The sequence below is a fragment of the Zea mays genome, chromosome 4 (genome assembly GCF_902167145.1).
Source record: "Zea mays cultivar B73 chromosome 4, Zm-B73-REFERENCE-NAM-5.0, whole genome shotgun sequence".
Taxonomy (NCBI): domain Eukaryota; kingdom Viridiplantae; phylum Streptophyta; class Magnoliopsida; order Poales; family Poaceae; genus Zea; species Zea mays.
In genome coordinates, this window is record NC_050099.1 from 206,797,845 (window position 1) to 206,804,860 (window position 7,016).

A 7,016-nucleotide genomic window follows, 5' to 3' on the forward strand; every position below is an offset into this window, starting at 1 on the left:
AATTATTGCCAAAGTTCAAGCATTTGTCTTGAAGGCTTGTTAATGCTTTCTTCAATTCTGAGCTGGTCTGGACTTCGGCTTTAAGCTTCGAATTCAGTTCTAGCTTCTCCTGATCAAATTGTTTTGATTGATTGATAAGCTTCGAATTTAACTCTAATATTTTAGCCTCAGTTTCAGCCAGCAAGCCTTCGGTCGATTGGAGCTCGAAGTCTTTCTTTTCAATGATGGCAGATTGCTCTTTTATTTTGCTTTCCAAGTTTTCAATTATAGCTTCGTGCTTTTTGTCCTCCAAGTCTTGTTGCATCTTCAGAGCTTTGCTCAGTAGCATGCTCTGAACAGAAACAACTTATGTTAAGTAATATTTTCATTGTTAACGGCAATAAAAACCAGAGAAAAAGGTTGTTTACCTTGAAGTTAGAATAAAACAAGCTGCCGACGATATGTTGTCGTCGGTAGCGGCTGATGTCTGTCTCTAACTTCGGAAAACCGATACTCTTCGATAGAGTACAGATTACCTTAGCTCCAGTCTGGTCTCGAATACAGCCTAGTTTTTCATCATCTACGCCCCCAAATAGAAGGGCTCCTGGCTTGTAGCCGCAAGATTTGGCATAGTCTTTGAGTTCTTCTATTTCGTCCTTCGTCAGTTTCTGCCCAATTAGATTCTGGAAAGAATAGGCTTCGTCGTCCGGAGTTTCTTCGACTATTTCTTTCCCTTTCCCTGGCACTGTGGCCAGGATTTCTTCAGTAACGGTGGCAGCTTCTTCAATGTTTTCCGTCAAAATTTTGTCAATATTTTCAAGAGTAGTTTCTAAATTTACATCTTCGGGCGTGGCAGCTTCGGTAGCCGCGACTTCCGAAGCTCTACCTTCAGCAGCTGCCGTTTTCTGAATTGACAACCTAGGTGGAGTTTTGTCGATAACCTCAGTTACCGCAATAATTCTTTGCCGTTTGGGTTTGTTTATCTTCGGTTGATCCGGCTCGTCCACCTTTTCAAAAAGCTTCGTCAGTTGGAGCCCTAGTGGACTTAGCTTCGTAGGCATGGGTTCAGTCATTACCTTTAAAATTTCCTCCACGTCGCTGGTAGAAGGCGGTGTGGGGGTCTCCTCTTCTTCGGGTGATTTGCGCTTCGGAGCAGATATTTTTCTTTTCTTGAGAACTTTCTTCTCCTTTGCTGGTATTTCTTCATCCCTGATCAGAGCTTCGGCTACTCTTTTTCTTTTGAGGCCCTCGGCGCCCTTGTTCAATTGTTCGTAGTCTGGGTATTCGAAGCCTAGGGCGTCAAGCACTCGGTTCAGCCTTCGTTTCGGTCGGGCACCGAAGGCTGCTGTCATTAGTTGATCCTCTTTTTTGGAGTAATTCCCCAGGATTTCGTTGCACATCACCTCAACAGTGTCTAACCATTCTTTGCAGGGTTTTTTGAAGAACTTCTTGAACTTGAAGTAATAGGGAAGCCGGACAAGCTCCCCCTTCTTCTTCTCTCCCTCCAGCTTCGGCATCTCCCACTCTTTTAGAGTAGGGAAAACTCTGAATGCCAAGAACTCTTGAACTAGATCCCTGGTGCCAATATGTTCTGAGATAATTTCAAATTCACCCAGAGCAGCCCAGGTGGGACCTTTTAGGTCGCCAATGCGGCATTGTGGCCTTGTCTCTCCGAAGATTAACTCCAGAGGGCTTTGTACCAATTTTTCTTTGTCTTCATCGACTTTTACATAAAACCACTCAGATTTCCAACCTGCTGGCCATTTGCTTCGGTAGCTGATGACAGGACACTTTGTTGTCTTCCGGTAGGCAAAATTATAGCAACCGAAATTATCATGTAGCCCATCTTTTCTGGCCTTTGTTTGGTAATGTAATTCGTGAGCTCGGCAGAAGCTGTCAGCAAATGGTTCCACAGCTTGGCTTCGGAGGGCCCAGATATAAACATTGAGCCTAACGATGGCGTTAGGAGTCAATTGATGAAAGTAGATACCAAACCTCCTTAGTATCTCCGCAACAATATCGTGGAGAGGGAATCTAAGCCCGGCTTTTAAAAAACTCTTGAAAATAACAATCTCATCCTTCCTTGGCTTCGGGGTGGTTTCTTCTTCCCCGAAGCGGAGTAGCTTCTTCTGGTCCTCATTGAAATAACCTGCTTTCACCATCTTCGAAAGGTCAGCTTTTGAAACAGTTGATTTCCCAAAATCCAGGTGACTGGGCTTGCTGGGCATAGCAAGGTGATAGTCATCTTCGGAGTCAGTCCCTTCAATGTTTTCTTTTCCTTCGGCAGTTGTTGGGCCTGCTTCAGCAGCAGGCATTTCTTCTGTAGTCAGTAGACCGGAACGCTGCATTGCTTCGGAGATGGGCACAGTGTCTGAACCTTCGGCTTCGTCTCCCTCACGTACAACTTTGGCAGTAGATCGTATTCTCGCCATTTGATTCTAAGTTTGGGAAGTCAAAAACTTTTTCCTTTTTTCTTTTCTCCGAAGCTCTTCTTTCTGACGAAGCGGACGTTGAGAAGCACCTTCGTTCGATTCTGAGACTTAAGCTTCGGCTATGGTGAAAAATTTTGGCAGCGAAACAGTGCAAATAGCAATGAATGCTGTGGTAACTTCACACCCACCTGTTTGTTTATATAGTGCTGCAGGTAGGAAGGCGAAGCGGTGGAACTGTTACACCAGGCGCGCAGTAACTCATACCCGCTGTGCAGTGGACCGCAAAGACCAAACAGTAACTCTACAAAGTGGGCTTGGCACGCGCTCAGAAGTCGGATCGTTTCTCCGCAACGAGCTCAGGGAAGGTGTTTTTTGGACCTTCGGCTTCCCGAAGCTGAAGAGGTTTTTTTTCACGGGCCAAGCTCGTTACGAAGAACGATCTAGCACCGCGAAAGGGGCTACTGTTGGGGTCGTGCTTCGGTACGCCGAAGGTCTCACACGAAGAAGCAGCTTCGGCCAAAGTCGTTTCTAAGAGATGGCCGAAGGTCCCTTTTCATGGAGCTTCGGCGTTTTAAACCGACATAGAGGCAGAATGACCTTTTTATACATGTATGTCCGAGTCAATGTTGTAAACTTCCGCAAGGGGCATAATTGTAATTTGTCACAGGCTGCGACCTGTGTCTATAAATAGATGAACAGTACCTCTGTACTGTTCACGCGAACCTGCTTTTTGCCTTCGCATCACATTCGTACTTTTTGCCTTCCGCAAGACCGAAGGTACATTTGTACTTCAAAGTCATTTATATTCATTAATACAAGTAGAGATAATTCTATGATAATATTTACATGTTTATTTCATAATTTATGTGAATGCTTTATTCTTCGTTGTTATGCTTATGAAGGTATGTTCTTTGTAACCTTCGTCCGAGATGCTATATATCCCGAAGGGATATATCGTTATGAAGGACGAAGGACCTTAATACTTAACATTTTCCGTGTTGCCTTGTTCTTAATTCGAAGCATTTGAGAACAAGTCCCCAACAGGCAGGGTAATGATGGTGCCTCCTGTTGACGTGGTCGGTCCGTGCCCTGGGTTGGGCGAGGTGGAGGCTCCTCCGAGGTTGAGGTCGAGTCTGTCTTCCAAGGCCGAGGTCGAGTCCAAGCCCCTGGGTCGGGCGAGGCGGAGACCGTCGGCTGATACCAGGGCTGAGTCCGAGCCCTAGGGTCGGGCGAAGCGGAGTTCGTCGTCTTCCGGGGCTGAGCCCGAGTCCGAGCCCTGGGGTCAGGCGAAGCGGAGTTCGTTGTCTTCCGGGGCTGAGCCCGAGTCCGAGCCCTAGGGTCGGGCGGAGCGGAGTTCGTCGTCTTCCAGGGCTGAGCCCGAGTCTGAGCCCTGGGGTCGGGTGGAGCGGAGTTCGTCGTCTTCCGGGGCTGAGCCCGAGTCCGAGCCCTGGGGTCGGGCGAAGCGGAGTTCGTCGTCTTCCGGGGCTGAGCCCGAGTCCGAGCCCTGGGGTCGGGCGAAGCGGAGTTCGTTGTCTTCTGGGGCTGAGCCCGAGTCCGAGCCCTGGGGTCGGGCGAAGCGGAGTTTCCTATGGCGCCTGAGGCCAGACTTGGCTGCTGTCAGCCTCACTCTGTCGAGTGGCACAGCAGTCAGAGCAGCGCAGGCGGCGCTGTCCTCTTGTCAGGCCAGTCAGTGGAGCGGCGAAGTGACTACGGTCACTTCGGCTCTGTCACCCGGAGGGCGCGCGTCAGGATAAAGGTGTCGGGCCACCTTTGCATTAAATGCCCCTGCGATTTGGTCGGTTGGCGTGGCGATTTGGCCAAGATTGCTTCTTGGTGAAGACTGGGCCTCGGGCGAGCCGAAGGTGTGTCCGTTGCTGGAGGGGGTCCTCGGGCGAGACGTAAATCCTCCGGGGTCGGCTGCCCTTGCCCGAGGCTGGGCTCGGGCGAGGCGTGATCGCGTCCCTCGAATGGACCGACCCTTGACTTAATCGTACCCATCAGGCCTTTGCAGCTTTGTGCTGATGGGGGTTACCAGCTGAGATTTAGGAGTCTTGAGGGTACCCCTAATTATGGTCCCCGACAAGTTCATAATCCAAACTTAGATGAGATTTTAGAGGTTTTGCTGCTAAGGTGAGGAGTCCTGGCCACAAGCTATTAGTGGTTTTGATGCTAAGTGTTGTATGAGGATTAGACCACAAGTTTCACATTTTGTTGTGTATGAGGATTAGACCACAACTTTATGTTGTGTATTGTAACACCCTGAATTTGGGGTATAAAATTTCTTTTCTAATACACACCAAATTCAGGTGTTACCCTCTCTTTTCTTTGCTTTTCTTTTCTTTTTTCTAAATAATGGAGAGGTATTTTATTATATATAAGTTTTTAGCGTAGTAAAATAAAAAACTAAAATAGTTAAGGATTAATGCATCATGTTGGAGCATGCACTTTATTGGATGGGTGATTTGATTGCGCATTAATCTGAATCATAAGTCACACTGAAAGTAGGAATCAGACATAGTAACGAGGAAAGGAAAATTGAAGAAAAAGGAAAACAAACCCAGCAAACCCTGCCGGCATCCTCTGCTCCCCGGCCCGCGCAGCCGCTGTGGCCCACCGGCGCGCGTGGCCCAGCGCCCAGGCGACCGCGCCCACCCACTGCCTAGCCCGTGGGCCCAGCTCGGGAGGCCACGTTCTTCTCCAACTGTCTTAGCGAGAAAACAGGGCATCGTGCACCTAAAACCGCCCCGCGTCCACCCAGATCTGCCCCTCCTCTCCCTATGTTGTGTAGCTGTCGCCAGGAGGAACACTCACCGATGAGTCTTCCCCTTCCTCTCTCCCTTCTCCCTCTCGCCATGGTAAACTCCCCCTCCCCGTCGTGCTCGTAGCCCGACGCGGCTTGGATAGCGCAGCGCGACCCGCGGTTTGGCGCAGCTAGCCCCCAGCGGCTCGGTCCGGTGCGGCTGCCCAGTGCGGGCGCGCGGGTGCTCGACTGCCCAGCAGCCTAGCTCGCGGCCAGAGCCCGGCTCGTGCCCGCAACTCGCTCGCGCGTGCCCCCGGCGCAACCTCGCACACATCCCGTGTAGCCCCACCATGGCGAGCTCTCGCCCTTGCGTACGTTGTCGTGTCATGCTCATGGCACGCCATCGTCGCACGTGCGTCCGCGCCGCGCCATAGCTCATCCGCGTTATTCACGTGCTGACACACGTGTCGTCAACAATCATTTGCACGCTTGTGTCCATGCATGTATCTGGTCGTGCGTTATTCACGTATCGTAGCGCTTGTCGATCGCATGTGTCTCGCGCGCTGTCCATGCATCATTCAATTATTTCTGTTATAGTCGCTCGCGTCAATTAGTCAATTCTCATGTAGTCGTCGGATATTTAAAATAACAATGCAATCGAATCTAATTCATAATTTTTCTACACGGTTGTAAATACTTATTATTTTGGTTATGCCAACTTAAATGTTGCATTTAATATTTGTTTAATATAAATACGATGTAATATAGTAGTATTCGTATGTCGTGTCGTTTGTTAGTCGCAAATGGTCAGTTATCTAATATATAATGCATCAAAAACTCATTTCTACACGATTCAGTCGTGTCAACTTTGTAATAATATCGATTTCGTGTTAATAACTTATTACATCAGGTCACCAGTTTTAATTATTTAATTAGTTGCTCTTTCAATACTTATTAAAAATGACATTCTAATTAAAACTACTTTATAGTTTTTAGCTAGCGATTTTATAAATAAATGTTAACTAATTAATACCAATTTAAACGTTTTTCATTTAATACTTTCTTAGTATAATCGTGTTATTTGTTAGCGATTATCACGCGTCGTCGTACTGTCTGCGCTGTTCGCGCGTTGTTCGCACAGGTCGCGTGCTAATTCGCGTTGGTCGCGTGCACTCTTTCGTGTGTCGTCCGCGTGCTATGTCACGCGTGTCCACGAGCCGATCGCACGCTGCCGTGTTGTTCGTCCGATTCGTCGCGCATCATTCGCACGTGTCGTGCGTGCTGTTCGCACGCGTTGTCGCGTGTTGTTTGCATGTGTCGCGTGCACCGTTTGTGTGTCTGTCGTGCGCGTCGTTTTCGCGTGTCGCACGCCTTGCCACAGGTCGTTCGCGCGTTGTCCGCGCGCGAGATTAAACTGTTCGCTTATAATCACTCATGTCGATTAATTAGTTATTTATTTAATTATTCTCAATTAAAAATAGTAAGTTAGTCAAAACTAATTAGTTTAATTTATATTTCATAAATGTCAATTAATATAATTATGTCGAATTAAATGCATTAACTAGTACTTGTTCAGCGTAAACATAATAACTTCTCAATCGTACGTCTGACTATCGCATTTCTTTTTCCTCGCGTGACCGTAGTAACGCGCTCTATTTCGTTTGCGTGTTTTATTATGTTTTTTTGAATGGTGTAATGTTCTTATGCATATATATATATATACATATATATATATACATATATATATATATATATATATATATATATATATATATATATATATATATATATATATATATATATATATATATATATATATATATATTTGTTTGTGCTTGTTTGTACTCGCTGTGCGCTGCGAATAG